Here is a 20,287-nt window from a genome sequence, read left to right on the forward strand (position 1 = left end):
TGTGAATGACAAAAGCTCACAAATGTCACCATGTTCTCACAAACACCTCATTGATGTGAAGAGCGGAGAAATGTGCAGCGATGATAGTCCCAACACGAGCTCACTGTGCAGAGCAACAGCATGCTGAGCAGCCAAAGAGCAAACAACCCCCCACGCCACTCCAGCACCTCCGCTCAGGCCTGTTCCCTGCGGAAGCCACCGGCTCTGCTACTGGCTCCTAATTACCATCGGCTCTCCAGAACGTTCCGTGGCCTCTCCATCTGTCCTCTCAGCAATGAGCAGAGAAGCTCCAGTCACCTCATGTAGCATTTAACAAATGGAAGGCTGCCAGCCGACTCAGCCGAGGTTCAGGCACTACAAGGGGGCAACGCTCCCTGCATGGACGGGTGCACCTGGAGCCATCTGGAACCATCAAGAGCAAAATCAAGACAGTATTAGATGTCTAAAAAAAAATTAATTCAGAAAGTTCTGTAAATGTTGTACACTACAGTTAAAAGTTTGAGGTCAGTAAGATTGTTTTCTATTTTTTTTTATTTTTCATTTCTTATTATTAGAAATGTTGAAAATATTATTTGGCTGGAATCTTTTTTTCAGGATTCTTTAATACATTGAAAGCTCAAAAGAATGGCATTGAAACAGAAATTTGTCAAATTAGAAGTGTCTTTATTTTCACTTTTGATCAATTAAGTGCATCCTTAAAGAACTAATTTCTTGACTCAAAAATCATACTTCGTTATTTAGGTGTTAAAAGGCCCAAAATGAAAATTTATGTCAGTATTTACTCAACATCTTGTTTCTCCAAACCAATATGTCTTTATTTCTTTCGTAGTGTGCTTTCAAAATTATATATATTCAATTAACTGAAACAATCAATACTTTTGCACGTTGTTTGGTGCAGTCAAGTTTGTATAAATTACATACATCACCATTATATATTTTTTTATCTTAATGATTTATCTGATCGCACTTTATAGGTTTCTATAATTTAACAGCCATTTAAGAGCTTCTTTCCAAGATCTTTAACACTATACAGGCCCATAAACAACCAGTTTTAAACTAAATGAGTCCTAAAAATGAACCTTCCCTGGTCTTGCTGTCTACAAATCATTGGTACACATTATTCTAAAGAAATAAAGTTTGTTGAAATCTTGCTCTACCTGAAATGACTTTCCTTTCTGTATGACGTCATCAATTTTCTCCACTTTTACATCCACTTTTTTACTTATTTAAGTCTCACCCTAAATGTTTCTTGTTGAATATCATAAATATGTAACATCAAGTAATAAAACAAGTTTTATTTTGATTTAAAATTATAATTTTGTCTCCTTGTAAGTCTATATTTATTTACCTCATCCAGCAGGTCACAAAGTGAGCAACCAGCTTGTTATTTTCCCCCGAGGCAAATAATGAACGCCATCATAAAGCTTTGGAATGTTCTGTCAGATCTGTTTTAATGCAGGAAAAGTTGTTGCAGGCCAGAACAGAAGCCTCTGATCTGTGAGCCGAGACGCAGGGACAGTTCTCCATTTCTGACAAGCTGACAGAGAGAAAAAAGCGAGGGAGTCAGAGAGGAAGGGCAGGCCTGCCTTGCGTGAAGTTGTCTGTGATTGTGTGTTCATCTGACCCTGATGTAGACCACAATCCAGACGCTTTCTCAAACAGTTGATCTTCTGCACATCAAAATCGCCTTGAAGACAATGAAAGAAAGTGTCTGTCTAAAACTTTTGTCTGGAATTATTGCTTTGTGTCCGTCTCAAACATTCGACTCAAGTTTTGGCTAAACCAAAAGTGGTTTCTCTTCATCATTAGGAAAGTGAAAACTTAATCCATGCTACAAAAATATGTCCTGTAAGCATTCCGCTTGCAAATGATACAAAATCAAAATACGTTTTTGCAGTTTCTTCAGCAATATGTCATTAAATCTGCTTGAAAACAAGTCAATGCAAACCGAATTATACAGAATGGCTCGAGCTGAATGCAATCCGACTTAAATGACCCACAGCAAAGACAAAAATCACAAATGAGACCTCAGCTGTTTCTTATAGACAGCAATGAGATTAAATAAACAGAGAAAACAAGCCCTGTGATCTACAGTACTGTATGTGTTCTCTAGAGATTGAGAGAAGATTTGTCAACATGTTACCAGGTCTGCAATCAGTAATAAGGGTAAGGACAAAATTAACTGAGCTGTGTTCATTTTAAAGCCAACATGTGTTAACTTTATATGTCAACTATAGATACTAAATACATATTTCATAAAAATGATCAAATAAATGCATATTTCTATAAAAGGATATATAGCATTTATCCTTATTTAATGTTATTGCTTCTGAATTTAAAGCTGTTTATATATTAAAGACACAACTTTTCATAAATTTTGGGTCAGCAAGATTTTTATTCAGATGCATTAAATTCATCGAAACTGAAAATGAAAGCATTTGAATATTATTTTAAATATAGATTTCTATTTCAAATAAATTCTGTTCTTTTGTATATTAAAAAAATCCTGTAAAAATGTATCACGGTTTCTGGGAAAATATTGAGCAGCGCAACTGTTTTCAACACTGATAATAATACAAAATGTTTCTTGAGCGACAAATCGTCAAATTAGAATAATTTCTGAGAGATCATGTGACACTAAACACTGGGGTAATTATGTTAAAAATTCAGCTTTGCCATTACAGAAGTAAATTACATTTCAAAATATACATATTAACACAGAAAACTGTTATTTTAAAATATAATAATATTTCACAATTCATTTTTACCGTATTTTTTATCAAATAAATGCATTTTTGGTGAGCATAAGAGCATAAGTCATAAGGTGAGTCTGATTGCCACTATCGACCAATGTAAGAAATGTGGAGCCTTTGCGAAACCTGTCCGGAAACAGTCATTATTTTAGCAACTAATGCTAGTGGCTCAGTCTCTTCTACAAAAGCAACTTCTGTAAGTACAGCGAGCTCTTCGACGAGCCTGACTGGAGACAACGCAGAGAAATAAGAACGGCTCTGCATAAGCGGGCCCCGCGGGGAGAAGCCTTTAGCTTGTTAGAGTGAGCGACTCAACACGGCTCCTTTCTGCTCCTGCTGACATTTCCAGTGGCACTGTCTGCAGAGACAAACTCAGATGGGACCCGAGTGAGTCGGAGTCACTTCAACAGCGGTGACGCGTGCACCACCACAAGCTCTCAGTGTGAAATGAGCTCCCCGAGGAAGACAACTGTCAACCGGGTCGGAGGAAGGGAGAGTCTTTATCTAACTCACTAATGAACGATTGTCTAATTTCCATCAAACACAGTCACAAAGCCTTGGCCCTAACTCTCACGAAACACTGTCATGATAAAGGAATGTTAAGAGAAAGAGGGAGAGACGGAGGAGCAGAACGAGGGATGAAAACTGTCAAGAGGTCAGAGCGGGACTGGAAAAAAAGAAAAGCATGGAAGTTCTCTCCATCTTTATGTATCGCTTCCTGAGCTTTTCCTGGCGAGGAATAATCTGCAAGTACAGACGATCGCGCGCCGCCGCTGAAGATAAAACACGGATGACAAAATATCAACTTTCTGCTACAAAATACTCCAAAGCTGTTTGATTAGAATATCAGCACGGACAGTAATTAATTTCAACTTTAATTACTTGCTGTACATGCCGATTAGATTGCAGGTCTTAGATGAGTTATTAAAACAGCAGGGAAATGTGCTTTGTGTGAATATGTGCGCATTAATAAAAGAGCGTGTTAATGTTCTTACCTCTCTTAACCTGTGTGCTGAATGATGAAATTACATCATGCGCAGAGACTACAGGAAAGACCTTATCAGATCTAAAACACTTTGGTGTGTGAGTGAGAGTTCTTTAGAGCTATTTGATTTAACTCAGCGACCCGACTCTTTTGAATCTGTTCACCAAAAAGACTATAAAGATTTATTCACCGTTTAACGTGCAATCGATTCTGCATTTGTGCCCCTGGACCACAAAACCTGTCTTACTGTAAGTTGCACAGGGATATTTGTAGCAATAGTCAAAAATACATTGTAGGACTGCATTTGCACAACTTAAAATGCGATTTTTTTTTTCAACATCAGATTCCAGATTTTCAAAAAAAGTTGTATCTCTGCCAAATATTGTCCTATCCTAACAAACCACACATCAATGGAAAGCGTATTTATAAATGTATGTATTTATGTATAAATCTCAATTTAGAAAAATTGACATTTAAGACTGAAGTTTGGTGGTCCACCGTCAAATTTAGTGTATGGTAATTGTGAGGAAAATTGGAGGATCCATGCGTTAGTTTACCAACTGCTATTGAGATGAATGGGAATGTTAACAGATAGCTCTTTGACTCATTCAAGCTGGTTATGTTATGTTATGTAAAGAAACTGAGCTTTACACAATCATTCAATTGGATGGCTGAGTTTTACAAATAAACATCACACCTGGTATCTGCAGTGATTGATTTTACTCAATTATTTAAATAAAAAACCAGATATGTGTTTATGTTTTTAGAATTGAACAAAATAATTAATGAATATTATTCATAAGCACCACATGATATCTGCACAATGATTCTCATTATACATTACAGAGGGGTTTCTGTCTGTCCTGGCGAATTTGATTCAGCATGCTGCAGGACTGATAGAAGAGCAAGCTTTGGACTGCCATTGCAGAGCTGAGTTAAGCTGTTTTTCTTTAAATCCCATGAATCAGGGGCCAGTTGGGTCTAAGAAGGCCACAAAGCATCACTTGACTCAAAATGAATTTTCCCATACCAATCAAAGCACCATCAACCGTGCAAACACATGAGCGGTCCATTTCTCAATGACAGCCTAATTAATTTACCTCACTTCTAAATACATTTTTAGCTTGTTTGGACTGAACTCACAGAGAAGTTCTGTAAAGAGTTTGTGGGAATGGCTAATCTGAAAATCCCCGCCACACAATAACGGGAATGACAGCGGAAGGGTGAATGAGATAAGTCTCGGTAATGAAAGTGGACGCCAGAAGAAGCGGACAGTATGTAATGAAGAGAGAGTAGGGAAGGGATGTTTAAAAACAGTTCAAGAAGAAAGATAAAGAGCGCAGGGACGATGTTATCTGCAGGATTGAAGAAAAGCGCTTCAGCGGCCGAATGCTTCCAATCATTTAATCGGTGCGACTCCACCCAACCCCGTCCTGTTCTCCCTCATATGCCATTTTCAAACCCCAAACAGGCCATCTTCAGTGTTTGTGAGAGAGAGACTGAGAGAAATTCTTTCTCAGGTCAAAGTCCTCTTACAAGGACACAGCCAAAGTGAGTGTTTTGTGATGACTAATAATGATACACATTATAATTGTTGTTGTATCAAATGTCTTTTACAGCTATGAATATTGATAATTATTTTCATATTGTGGCTAATATCTGAAAAAAATTCATAAAATAAAAAAATAATAATAAATAAATATTCTACGCTATAAAAATGCAGGATATAAAACCAGCAAACAGTGTTTTTTCCAATATTTTTTTATAATTGCTTGTTATTTGTTTATTGCTTTTTACTTCCCTTCAATAAAGTCTCAACTTTTTATTAGTTATGCTAGTAGTTTTTGCTGTGGTGTCGAAATGGGGCAACAACAAAAACAATAAACATTTTTATTTTATTAATTTATTTACTTATGTCAGGGCTAGTGGTAATTTTTGGCAGAGCAAGTAAATATATATATTTTTTTTAATAATTTGTAATTACTGTGCAGATGCACTTCCCAAAATCACCCCACTAACTGTAATGATTCTTTCTTTCCAAATAAGTATATTGCAATATACATTGCAGGAAAAAAAAAATACTGTAACGTCAGTTTTTTTCCAGAATCATACAGCCTATGCTATTTTGTCTAAATACATAAAAAAAATAAAATAAATTAAATCAATCCTTTTAAGTACTACATGTGAATTTAGACATCAGAATAGTATAATGTATGACAACCAGATATTTATTTTGAGATTTTATTAAAAAAATAAAATACATGCACAAATAAATATCCAAATATCAAAAAATATAAAAATATATATATATATATACATAATCCATATATATATATACACATAAGAACAAAGTAACATGTTGAGATATTCTTCAGTACTATCTATCTATCTATCTATCTATCTATCTATCTATCTATCTATCTATCTATCTATCTATCTATCTATCTATCTATCTATCTATCTATATATAGATAGATAGATAGATAGATAGATAGATAGATAGTACTGAAAAATATCTCAACATGTTACTTTGTTCTTATGTCCACATTTTGCATTACTCAAACATGTCATAACATCTATACATAGCCAAAACTTTACAGATCCCTTTGAATTAAGGTAAAACACAGGGATGGCTCCAGTGAGATATTGAACTAGTTTATTCAAAAATCAGTAAGTAACTTGTAAGTGTTAAAGCATGCTGTGTGAACTGTGATGGTTTCTACCTGAACTTTTTACATGTCCATCTGTGTAGAAATGAGTCTTGGTTCCTCCTGTCTGTCTGATCCTCTGCCCCTCCACCTGTGAGAAGCAAGAGAAGGAATCGTTTAGCCCTAAAATCCACTACAACTTAAATGTCATCAGCAGCTTCTGACAGATTCATTGTCAGCTGAATCCATTAAATTTCTGTTGGAAGGGTTATCTCACAGATCTCCATCCCCATTCTAGTCAGAGCTTGAGAGGCACGCTTACAGACTGCCTACAAACCATCTGATGCATATTACACATAAAAATGTCAAAAGCTGGCTGTAATAGCAAGCTGCTATCTGATTAGCTGGCTTTACAAAATTTCAGGGAGTTACCACACTGGATTTTATCAGTTCACCAGTTTACAAGATTAAGAATGCTACAATGAAGGAAGAACTAGCACTAGATCTGATCAAATTTGCATGGCTCATGGCATCAGATTTTTTGGAAGATATCCAAGATATACAGTCACTTGATGACTTGATTGAAATAAATTTTTATTATGAATTTATATAAATGAATTAAATAATTATTATTATTATTATAATGATGAATAATAATGATAATTATTATTATTATTGTAGACATGTATGATTTCATTATTACATTAGTTAGATATAATTTAGGATATTAACAGTATAAGTCACTTATATACATACACATACATATATATACATATATATATTGTGACGCGTGTCCCGAGCTCTCATCAGCGTCGTCCTGGAAACAGAGCAGGCACACCTGCACTTGCTCATTACGGGCTGAGCGGTCACACCTGAGAGAGGTCTCCAAAAGACTCGGCTAACAATTGTCTGTGTTTCCCTCCAGACAGCAGTGTGTGATCACCAGCCCACAAAGGACACGGACTTCACGGACCCACACAGCACTGCGCACTGAAGGAGAAGAGAAGGCTGAGCACTGAGCACCGGAAACCCCTCAAGTTGGCTATTTCCCCCTTCACCATTACAATTAAATCCACCCTTCGGGGAACTTACCTTGATCCTTGTGTCGTGTGCTTCTTCACCCCGTCACACTGGTGGAGAATGCGGGCATTGCAGTGAAGAAGTCACAGACCAGGATCCCACTACATCACTATCACCATTTACTTGGTTTGTTGACGGACGTTTTTTCTGGGGTTGTTTTTCTCACGTCCCCTTCCTGTTTCCCCAGGTGGCGCTCCTCCCCCAACGATGGAGGATCTGTTGAAGCACCTCATCGCGGTGAGCATCCGCCAGCAACAGATTATGGAGCACATGGAGATGTTGACGTGTCACCAAGATGGCGCCAGTGTACCCGGCTTGCCGTCTTTCTCGTCGGTCTCACCTTGTTATACCTGTGGTACCTGTTGTACCTGTCCGTCTGGCATCAGTACTGTTTGTTTTATGCATGGTGTTGCACTGGGACCATGTAGTCTTAGTGCTGACCTACGATCGTCAAGCCTTGCTCAACATACAAAGCCGTATGGGACTTAACCGCGGTTTTTGTCCTGCTCTGCATCCTCGCTGCCGATCCTCGTACAGTCAACCTGTGGTGGAGTGCGCTCGCTGGCTTCCTTGCTGCGTTCCTGCTCTAAGGAAACGTTGTAGGAAGAAAGGCAGCCGTGGTTGGCTTCGAGTGAGAATCAGACGGGCAATCAAATCTTCGATGAAGTTTCCCTTGGATACCATGAACATGGATGGTCTTCATTTGATGCGGCGCTCATGGGAATATAGATATGCTTTTCATCTTCCTGTTTTTCCGGATTCTTCTCATTCATCTACTTGTTCTCTTCCTCCGCAACCACAAGTAACGTTAACGTTACGGATTCGCCAGAGAGGAGTAAACTGTCAAAATTTACGTCAACTGGATTTTGTTCATCTGGATTTGCCTCAGTCATCGCAGCCTCCTTTGAATATGGCCCTAGTTAATGCTAGATCCATATGCAACAAAACTTTTATCCTAAATGACTTTCTAACCAGACATGACCTGGATATTTTATTTCTGACGGAGACCTGGGCCAGCGCCGGTGAGTTGTCTGTCTTCGAGGAACTCTGCCCGCCGAACAGTTGTTTCATTAGTACCCCAAGATCTGTTGGTAAGGGTGGTGGCGTTGCTATGGTTTTTAAACAATCACTTAAAATTCATACAGTCTCTGTTCAGAGCTACTCTTCATTTGAAGTACAGTGCGTAGCATTACAGTCTTCTTCCTCTGCTCTGCTCTGCGCTCTCATCTATAGGCCACCTAAATCTGACAGTGCTTTTATAAGTGACTTTTTAGAATTTTTAACTTCTGTTGTCCTGTTGTATGATCGTATGCTATTATTGGGTGATTTTAATATTCATGTTTGTTGCCCCGGTCGTTCCTTGGTTTCTGAGTTCTGTAATGTTATGGACTCATTTGGATTTACGCAATACATGAATCAACCAACACATGTCCGTGGTCATACACTTGACCTTATTATGTCATATGGGATCCCTGTAGATAATGTATTTATTGAAGACGCTTCTTTCTCTGATCATAAGCCCATTATTTTTACGATTCCTGTTGTGAGCTCAGCCTTGGTTAAGAAGCATGCAGGATCTTTTTCTTTTTCTCGCTTTATAAACTCTCGTACTGCCTCTCAGTTTAGTGAGAAGTATCTAGCTAATACTATTGAGCTGTCAATCTTGAATGCTGAGTCTTTCTATGGCCCTGACGATATACTTTCTTTGTTTTACGCAGCTTGTTCTGATATTTTAGATTCGAATGCCCCTTTGAAGATGAAACAACCAAAGCAAAAACTTTATTATTGGCTGGATGACAATGCTCGTTCGCTCAGACAGGCTTGTCGTAAAGCGGAGAGGAGGTGGAAGCGCGATCGGTTAACAGTGTCATTTGAGATCTTTAAAGAGTGTCTGATTATGTTCCAGAATGCTGCTAAGTCAGCTAGATCAAAATATTTTTCCAAATTAATTGCTAAACACTTCCATAAACCTAAGATTTTATTCTCTACAATATATTCAGTATTTAATCCAAGTTGCCAATTTCACGGGGAAGCCTCAGCAGAACTTTGTGAGAAATTTGTAAAGTTTTTTGCTGATAAAGTGGCATTTATTCGTTCATCCTTCATTTTACATCTTTCAGATCAGTTTTTGAATTCGTTGGCTAGTCCGTTTTTCTTTTATAATTTTCAGCACGTCTCCTTAATAGAACTAAACGACCTGGTTAACAAGATGAAGATAACAACTACACACAATACATGGCCCCAGTGTTCAAGTGTTGATCAATTCATCTTTGAACACTGGGGTAGTCCCAAATAGTTTCAAGCATGCGGTTGTTCAGCCTTTGCTTAAGAAACATGGTTTGGATGAGGGTTGCTTTAATAATTTTCGGCCAATCTCTAAGTTATCATTTTTATCAAAACTTTTAGAAAAAGTTGTGTTATCTCAATTGAACCTGTTTTTAAATACAGCCAAGTTATTAGAACCTCTTCAATCTGGTTTTACTGCCCATCATAGCACAGAGTCTGCTTTGCTAAAAGTGCTCAATGACATTTTAATTGCAGTTGATGCTGGTAAAAATACCGTATTGATCCTACTTGATCTTACAGCTGCCTTTGATACTGTTGACCATGATATTCTTATTAGGCGTCTAGAGCACTCATTTGGTATTAAGGGTATAGCCTTGAAGTGGTTTAGTTCTTATCTTAGAGACAGGTCCTTTTCTGTTGAGATAGGCAATTTCTCTTCATCTTCTACCCCCATTTTTAGTGGAGTACCTCAGGGCTCCATCCTGGGTCCGCTTCTTTTTAACTTGTATATGCGTCCACTGGGGGATATTGTTAGGAAGCATAATATTAATTTCCATTTTTATGCTGATGATACACAGCTGTATCTCCCTTTGAAAGCTGACGAGTCCATTCAGACCTTGATGGACTGTATTCGGGACATTAAGGAATGGTTATCGATTAACTTTCTCCAACTTAATGAGGACAAAACAGAAGTTATTGTCTTTGGTCCACCAAAACTGAGAATTAATCTCACTAAGGAACTGGTTAACTATTTTCCCTCAGTTTCCTCTCATGTCAGGAACCTTGGTGTCATTATTGACTCTGAATTATGTTTAACCAAACAAATTAATTCGGTTGTAAAAAATAGTTTTTATCAGTTGCGGTTAATTTCCAAATTAAAATCTTTTTTGTCATTCTATGATTTGGAGAAGGTTATTCATGCTTTTATTACTTCTCGCCTGGATTACTGTAATTCCTTGTACTTGGGTCTTCCTCAGTCATCACTTGCTCGGCTCCAGATGGTCCAAATAATGCTGCAAGGCTGTTGACCGGGACAAAGAAATACGATCATGTTACCCCAATTTTAGCCTCGCTTCATTGACTCCCGATCCATTTTAGAATTCAGTTTAAAATTCTATTATTTGTTTTTAAAGCTCTTAATGATCAAGCTCCTTTATATATTAGAGATTATTCTTACTCCTCTTGCTCACACTAGATCTTTAAGATCTTCAGACATGGCTCTTTTATCTATCCCTCGCTCCCGTCTAAAATCTAAGGGAGATAGAGCCTTTGCCGTTGCCGCCCCATGTATACGGAACCAATTGCCTCTCGACATCCGCCTTGCACCTTCAATTGCTATTTTTAAATCTAAATTGAAAACTTATTTTTATTCCCTGGCATTTTATTTATCTCCTGATGCTGTTTCTGTCTGTTCTGTTTGGTTGTTTCTGTGTTTTATTCTATTTGTTTTTACTTTGTTCAGCACTTTGGATAGCCCTGCTATGTTTAAATGTGCTATATAAATAAAATTTACTTACTTACTTACTTACACATGGCCTCCCGACAAGGGGAAACGGAACGATAGCTTGCCGCCCTCTGCATGGCGGCCACCCCGCGAACTCCGTTACCTGACCCCCGAGCCCAGACTACCCAGCTCATCCCGAAGATGACGGCGCATGATGACGTCGAGACATTCCTTCAGATGTTCGAGGCGATGGCCGTCCGGGAGGCGTGGCCCAGGGACGAGTGGGCGTGGATCGTGGCGCCGTTGCTGAAGGGATAAGCGCAACGGGCATACTTTATGATTACCCCCGAGTAGAGCGGTTCTTATGAAGAGTTAAAAGAAGGAAATCTTGGGGCGGGTTGGACTGTCGGTCATTAGTGGCGCCCAACTGTTCCATGACTGGTCCTACAACCCACGGCGGCCCGCCCTTGTGCAAGTGATGGACCTCTCACGCCTCGCCGAAGATTGGCTACTGGCGGGGGGTTCCACCGCACACCAGGTAGTGGAGCGCGTAGTAGTGGACCACCTCCTACGGGCCCTTCCCCGCCCATCCGGGAGGCGGCCGGTATGCGAAACCCCACCAACATCTAAGAGCTGGTGGAGGCCATCGAGCTGGCGGAGGCCACCCAACACTGGGAGGCTGGGGAGCGAGCGCCGCCCTTTCCCCAAAGGGTGGTCCAGGAGCGACGCGCGCCGGAGGGCACCCAGCGACCAGTCGGCAGGCCGGCTGTTCCCGGGCCACAGGATAAGCCCATGCCCGCCGAAGCTCCTCACTCCCCTGGATGCGCTTGGCTGGCAGGCTGTGCCATACACGCGGAAACTCCAAAGCAGGCCCCACGGGCGGAAGTGAAGATAAATGGCGGGCCGGTCCTCGCCCTCCTCGATTCAGGCAGCGTGGTCACCTTTGTCCGGCCAACTGTACTTCCTCCACGGTCGGAACCCAAAGCCAGACTAATGGAATGCATAGTCGATATAAAAAACGGGATGACAAGTAATTTCTTACTGCAAAATTCTGAAAAAACAGAGGTGTTAATTATAGGACCTAAAAACTCTGAACACATAGAACACTGTCTAAGACTTGATGGTTGCTCTGTCAATTCTTCGTCATCAGTTAGGAACCTAGGTGTGCTATTTGATCGCAATCTTTCCTTAGAAAGCCACGTTTCTAGCATTTGTAAAACTGCATTTTTCCATCTCAAAAATATATCTAAATTACGGCCTATGCTCTCAATATCAAATGCAGAATTGTTAATCCATGCATTTTCTGACCTCAAGGTTAGATTATTGTAATGCTTTATTGGGTGGTTGTTCTGCATGCTTAGTAAACAAACTACAGCTAGTCCAGGTCCTGTCCTGTCAACACTGTACTGGCTCCCTATCAAACATCGTATAGATTTTAAAATATTGCTTATTACTTATAAAGCCCTGAATGGTTTCGCACCTCAGTATTTGAATGAGCTCCTTTGACATTATAATCCTCTACGTCCACTACGTTCTCAAAACTCAGGCAATTTGATAATACCTAGAATATCAAAATCAACTGCGGGTGGCAGATCCTTTTCCTATTTGGCGCCTAAACTCTGGAATAACCTACCTAACATTGTTCGGGAGGCAGACACACTCTTGCAGTTTAAATCTAGATTAAAGACCCATCTCTTTAACCTTGCATACACATAACATACTAATATGCTTTTAATATCCAAATCCGTTAAAGGATTTTTAGGCTGCATTAATTAGGTAAACCAGAACCGGAAACACTTCCCATAACACCCTATGTATTTGCTACATTATTAGAAGAATGGCATCTACGCTAATATTTGTCTGTTTCTCTCTTGTTCTGAGGTCACTGTGGCCACCAGATCCAGTCTGTGTCCAGATCAGAGGGTCACTGCAGTCACCCGGATCCAGTACGTATCCAGACCAGATGGTGGATCAGCACCTAGAAAGGACCTCTACATCCCTGAAAGACAGCGGAGATCAGGACAACTAGAGCCCCAGATACAGATCCCCTGTAAAGACCTTGTCTCAGAGGAGCACCAGGACAAGACCACAGGAAACAGATGATTCTTCTGCACAATCTGACTTTGCTGCAGCCTGGAATTGAACTACTGGTTTCGTCCGGTCAGAGGAGAACTGGCCCCCCAACTGAGCCTGGTTTCTCCCAAGGTTTTTTTCTCCATTCTGTCACAGATGGAGTGTCGGTGTCTTTGCCGCTGTCGCCTCTGGCTTGCTTAGTTGGGGTCACTTCATCTACAGCGATATCGTTGACTTGATTGCAAATAAATGCACAGACACTATTTAACTGAACAAAGATGACATATCTGAATTCAATGATGAACTGCCTTTAACTATCATTTTGCATTATTTACACTGTTTTCCTAATGAATGTTGTTCAGTTGCTTTGACGCAATGTATTTTGTTTAAAGCACTATATAAATAAAGGTGACTTTGACTTTGACCAGTCTGCCCATCACCTGTGTCCACGGCAATACCAGGGAAGTACCGGCGCACCGCTTCACTATCAAGGGGCCCCCTGGCACCTGGCCGGTGGAAGTCGGGATCGTCAAGGATCTGCCTGTACCGGTCCTCCTCGGCATGGATTGGCCGGGGTTCGACCACCTCTTCGCCTCCGCTAGCCAGCCTGTCAGCCCTGCCGGGAACCGCCCCCAACACCGGACGACCACCAAGCCCCGACGGCGTCCCGTGTTGCTGGCCTCAGACAGCCCCAGAGAGGGTGAGTCTTCCCATCATAACCCTAACCTCTATTATGACCTCTTCCAGCAGGTGACTGGGGCTGGGGCCTTCGCCCGAGAGCAGCACGAGGACGACCGCCTCAAACACTGCTGGGCCCAAGTGAGGGTCGCCGATGGTAAGGACCTCCAACTGGCACCCCATCCAATACTTCACTTCGTGGTCAAAAACGGCCTGCTGTACTGTGTTGCACAGCGTAGGGGGGAGGAGAAAACTTTGCTGGTAGTCCCACGGACCAAGACAGGAGCGGTGATGGAGCTGGCGCATGTCTATCCCATGGCCGGCCACCTGGGGGCCCAAAACACCATCCAACACATACGCGACTGTTTCCACTGGCCAGGCCTGGAGGCCGAGATAAAAAGCTTCTGTCAGGCCTGTCCCACCTGTCAGCGGACATCTACACGCACCCCTCCCCCCAGCCCGCTGATTCCGCTGCCCATCATTGAGGTGCCCTTTGAGCGGATCGGAATGGACCTAGTGGGGCCGCTGCCAAAGTCCGCCTGGGGACACGAACACATCCTGGTCATCCTGGACTATGCCACCCGCTACCCGGAGGACAAGCGCAACTGGGACAAGATGCTGCCCTATGTCCTGTTCGGCATCTGGGAGGTACCCCAGGCGTCCACCGGGTTTACCCCCTTCGAGCTCCTCTTCGGCCGGCAGCCCCGCGGCCTGCTTGATGTCGCCAGAGAAGCCTGGGAACAGCAGCCGGCCGTCCACCGCTCCACCATCGAGCACGTCTGGGAGATGCGGGAGAGGATTGACAGGGTCATGCCCATCGTCCGGGAGCACCTTGCCAAAGCCCAGCAGGCCAAGCAACTACATTACAACAGGGCGGCCCAGCCACGGGAGTTTCAGCCAGGAGACCACGTCATGGTCCTAGTCCCCACTGCCACCTGTAAATTCTTGGCCAGTTGGCAAGGTCCCTATACCGTCACGGAAAGGATCGGCCCTGTCACCTACAGAGTCTGGCAGCCCGGACGCAGAGAGGACCAACTGTACCACGTGAACCTTCTGACGTGCTGGGTCGGGACCGGGCCCCAGCTTGCAGCCCTCGCTCAGCGACCTCCCTTGGCTGTGGACATGGACCCCCACCTCTCGGCTGCCCAAAAGTCGGAGCTGCAACACCTGGTCAGTCAGTTCACCGATGTGTTCTCTCCCCAGCCAGGGCGGACCCACGTACTCAAGCACGATATCCGCACAGCACCCGGAGTGATCATCCGGCAACGGCCCTATCGTGTTCTGGAGGCTCGGCGACACGCCATTGAGGAGGAGGTATAGGAGATGTTGATGTTAGGGACCATCGAACCATCACGCAGCCCCTGGTCCAGCCCCATTGTCATGGTTCCAAAGCCCGATGGCACCTTCCGCTTTTGCAATGACTTCCGCCGCCTGAACGAAGGCTCAGAGTTTGACGGCTACCCAATGCCGCGGGTTGATGAACTCTTGGATCGCTTGGGAAGGGCCCGGTACATTTCAACTCTCGACCTCACCAAGGGCTACTGGCAGGTCCCCCTAACCGAGCAGGCCAAGCCGAAGACAGCGTTCTCGACCCCTAGTGGCCACTGGCAATACCGGGTCCTACCCTTTGGCCTGCATGGGGCTCCTGCCACCTTCCAGCGGCAAATGGACATCCTCCTGCGGCCCCACCAGGCCTACGCCGCCGCCTACCTGGACGATGTAGTCATACATTCCGAGACTTGTGAGGACCACTTGGAGCGGCTGCGAAAGGTGCTGTGGAACTCCGCCGGGCTGGGCTGACCGCCAACCCCCGTAAGTGTCACCTGGCCCTTACCGAAGCCAAGTACCTCGGCTACCAAGTGGGCCGCGGCCTCACTCGACCCCAGGAGAAGAAGGGGGCGGCGATCCTCTCCGCACCGCGGCCCACCACCAAAAGCAGGTACGGGCCTTTTTGGGGTTGGCGGGATATCACCGCTGTTTTATCCCTAACTTCTCCTCCTTAGCCTCTCCCCTGACAGACCTGACCAGGAAGGGGCAACCAGAGAAGGTCCCATGGAACCCAGAGACAGAGAGCTCGACTCCCGACTTCAATCGCCCCTTCCTGTTGCAAACCGGGCTGGGAGCCATCCTCTCCCAGGTCCTCGACGGTGAGGAACACCCGGTCATCTATATCATCCGAAAGCTGACCTCAATGGAGCGACGGTATGCGACCGTCAAGAAGGAGGCACTGGCCGTCAAGTGGGCAGTCCTGGAGCTCTGCTATTACCTCCTCGGCCACCAGTTCACCCTGATTACAGACCACGCCCCTCTACAGTGGATGGCCCGAGCGAAGGACACCAACGTCAGGGTGACTAGGTGGTTCCTCATGCTCCAGGACTTCCACTTCACCGTACTTCACCAGGCGTGGACGGCCAACGCGAACGCCGACGGTCTCTTGAGGATATGGTCAGCTTTCGCAGGTCTGTCAGGTTCCACTCCCCACCCTCCCCCAATTTCCCCACTTCTCCACAGGGACAGGACGACGCTGGGGGGGGGGGGGGGGGGTGTGACGTGTGTCCTGAGCTCTCATCAGCGTCGCCCTGGAAACAGAGCAGGCACACCTGCACCTGCTCATTACGGGCTGACCAGTCACACCTGCAGCCCATCAGGGACGGGCTTTATAAGCAGCGTCGACGAACACAGAGGTGAGAGAGGTCTCCAAAAGACTCGGCTAACAATTCTCTGTGTTTCCCTCCAGACAGCAGCGTGTGACCGCCAGCCCACAAAGGACACGGACTTCACGGACCCACACAGCACTGCGCACCGAAGGAGAAGAGAAGGCCGAGCACTGAGCACCGGAAATCCCTCACGTTGGCTATTTACCCCTTCACCATTACAATAAAATCCACTCTTCGGGGAACTTACCATGATCCTCGTGTCATGTGCTTCTTTACCCCGTCACAATATATATATATATATATATATGTGTATATATTGTATAATAATATTATTATTAAAAAGTAATAATAATAATACGTGTGATATATTATTATTATTATTATAGACTTATTATAGGCCAAAAAAGAATAATAATAACATCATTTACTCACTCTTATCTTTTTCCAAACCCACATGACTTTCTTTTTTTAAGAGACACAAAAGGATGGATGGAAAGGATTGTGACTTACTTTTAAGTTTAATAAAACACTTATCACAGTGATCAATGTGTAATTTTTTTTTTTTTCAATTTGTGGTCTAAATGGAGTTCGAGCACCAAACCAACATTTTGGAGATGCTCTGGATGAAGGGAAACCGCGGGAATGTGCTGGCCTCTCTGTGTAAACAAAGATGATGATAAGATTTCGAGACAAAAACAGAGGTGAGATAACTTAGCCACAACTAGCATAAGGGAGGCGACAGGGAGATGCAAAACGTTTAATATGCTCCAAAAATGAGAGATCGGTCTTCCCTGAGATACACATATCAGTTCATTCCTCTGTATCTGTGTTCTTTCAGAATCAGAGCGAGCCCAGAGCAGAGATAGCAGTAAACAGAGACTGCGTTACCATTGACCTACTGTAAATGTTTATTTCAGCACATTACACATCCCTATAGATTTTAAGGTGATGTGTGTCATGTTACAGTATATTCTCCCATCAAAGTTAAATATACTGGGACAATGATAAGTTATTTTTAGATGATTTAGATAAATAGAAGGTTTTAAAACTGCATTTATTTGAAATAGAAATCTTAAGTAACACTATCACCATCTTCACTCTTACTTTTGACCAAATTAATGTGTCCTCGCAGAGAAAATGTATTTATTTTGTTTAAAATTATGTTTACATCAAAAGAAAAACATACCATTTTGTTGAATAATTTTAGTAATTTATGCAAACGAACGCATTCACACAAGCACCAGCTCTGGAGAGGTGACTGATTTGAGAGGCGCGTGGGTAGACAGATGCCCAGCGCCCTGCACAGCGGTTTGGAGCAACAGACAAATAATTAGCAGATAATAGCAGATTGTGCTAATGAGAGCAGTATTTGACTAGGACACTTCACTTGACCTCCAGTGTTTTTCTGGCTGTCCGAGAAAAACGCCTGATTTATAATTACACTCCGCAATGTGCCATGAAATTGTTATTGTGGACTGGCTTTTTGAAAACGTTATCAAACAATTATTTTAATTTCCCCCGCTAACTGTTGCATACGTGTAGTAACTGAAGAAGATGGGCACGGCCGTGCTCTGTTGCTGCGAGGACGACGGTTCATGCAGATGAGCCGCCACCTCTCTTTCTCCCACTCTTCCTCACGCCCGCTTTCAAGGGATGATGCAATGGCAAATAAAATAATAATACAGATAAAACATTTTGAAACGTGGTGATAATCACTGCTAGCATACATGCCACTGATAGCAGGCAGTTGTGAGAAGAAAAGTATTATTATTATTTTGTTTTTGGCTGGCTTTTAAAAAATGAATCTGAGTTGAATCACATCAAATGAGAGAAAAAAGCAACAACTCAAAGACAGTTCCAAGATGAGCCAACTCTAGGAGAAAATGACCGATAAAGTTCTAGCCAAAATATGATATCAGCCTGGGACGTGTCTCATTAGAAATGTGTGTATGGCGTGGAAGCAGCTCGCGCTATCTGCCGGTGCCTGGTTTGCCAGCTGATAAGAAGCAAATGCAAATGTTCTGATAAGAACTGAATGCAAATATTTATGATATGATATTCCCTGGGAATTACGTGTGGATAAAACAAAGTGCATTATTTCCGGAATTCCTTTTCAGGTTTGCCAAAATGCCCCCCTTTTTGCTCAGAATTTGCATTTCTTCAAAATAGATTGGGCTGCTGTATTATGTTAAGCTATTTGTTTGCCGAGGATGGTAATTAGTTACTGTAATTACAACGATGACAGTTTCTAAATTGTTTTTAAAGCATTACAGTGGGTCTGTGCCTGGAGATTGCAGTACTTATTTTAGGATTTAAGCAATTGCTGGAAGAACTCCCACACGAGGGCCAGAGTGGGATGTTTTTGAACTACAAAGCGGCCATTTTCTGAGCAAAGACGGGTTTGAGAATGTCTGTTAATTTGCACTAATTGCTGCCTTGACTGTGTTTTGCAGCTCACTGGCTGATCGGGGACGTGTTATTGATAGGAAGTCTAGAGGGATCAAAATGGCCTCGCAAAGTTGATATGCGCGTGTACGGTCGCATTTAGGAAAGACTTTTATGCTTTGTGTCAAGGAATGAATTGCTGGTGCAGGCATGAGTGTAATTACTGAGCAAAGTCTCTGTGTTGCACACGCAAACTCGGTGTACTTTAATCCTTTAAAGAGCATTTCATAAACGAACGGCCTAAAATTGGGGGTTTGAACCCACACAAGCTGTTGTGTCAAATGAATGCACAACACAACTAAGCTTTTGAATGGAGAGAAGCTACTGTAGCTTTTTGAATACCCGGCGCTCCGTTCTGTTAACAATTCTCAAATGTCTATGTACTTCCGCTGATGTGGACAGAACACATTTAACGCCATCACTGAATCTTTAGCGTCAAAAGAAGTGTTTGCAATTTGGTTGCACGTCACTACAAACATCTCGATATAGTCTAGACTCTTACAAAATAGTTCTTTTTTTCATGCCTTTTTTTCTTCTCTCGAACATATTAGCTATCAAATTGTGTATTAAGGCTTTAAATTACATTTAAATTAGCATAATTACTGACTTGTTAGAGCATTGCGTTAGTAGTGCAAAAGGTTGTGGGATCAATACCCAGGGTACACGCATACTTGTAAAAAAAAATAAAATAAAAAATTGTATAGCCTGAATGCACTGTCAGTAGCTTTTGATAAAAGCATCCGTTAAATGCATAAATGTAAATGTAAAAAAAAAGCTATGTTGTAATAAAAATGTAAAAAAAATTTTTTAGAAATACCAAATAAGTTTTCTAAATTAATTTACTATTTTTAATAATCATATAATTTAAGTAACCAATTAATGACCCTAAACTAATCATTAATAGAATCATTTAGTAGCAGGGGACCATGAAATCAGAAACCAAATGTCATATCTACTGTATACTCTAATACATTTCTTTTTGTTTCAGTCGATTGTTCTCCAACTCTTCTCTGATCCCTGACTGCAAAACAAAAATAAGAACTGAACTTTTACAGTATAAGATGGACAATCTTTTTGAATAGTCCACTTAAATATTTAACTGACCATGCAGCTTTCCTTTTGTCTGTTCCTTCTGATGCAACATGTAGGAAAACTAAAAGATCTTGTTGTGGAAGCAGAGCGCTACAGACAGCTGTAAGCATTTCTCGTGACATGGTTCTTTTATTACACGCATTAGC

This window comes from Carassius carassius, chromosome 24 (assembly GCF_963082965.1).
Source record: "Carassius carassius chromosome 24, fCarCar2.1, whole genome shotgun sequence".
Lineage (NCBI taxonomy): Eukaryota > Metazoa > Chordata > Actinopteri > Cypriniformes > Cyprinidae > Carassius > Carassius carassius.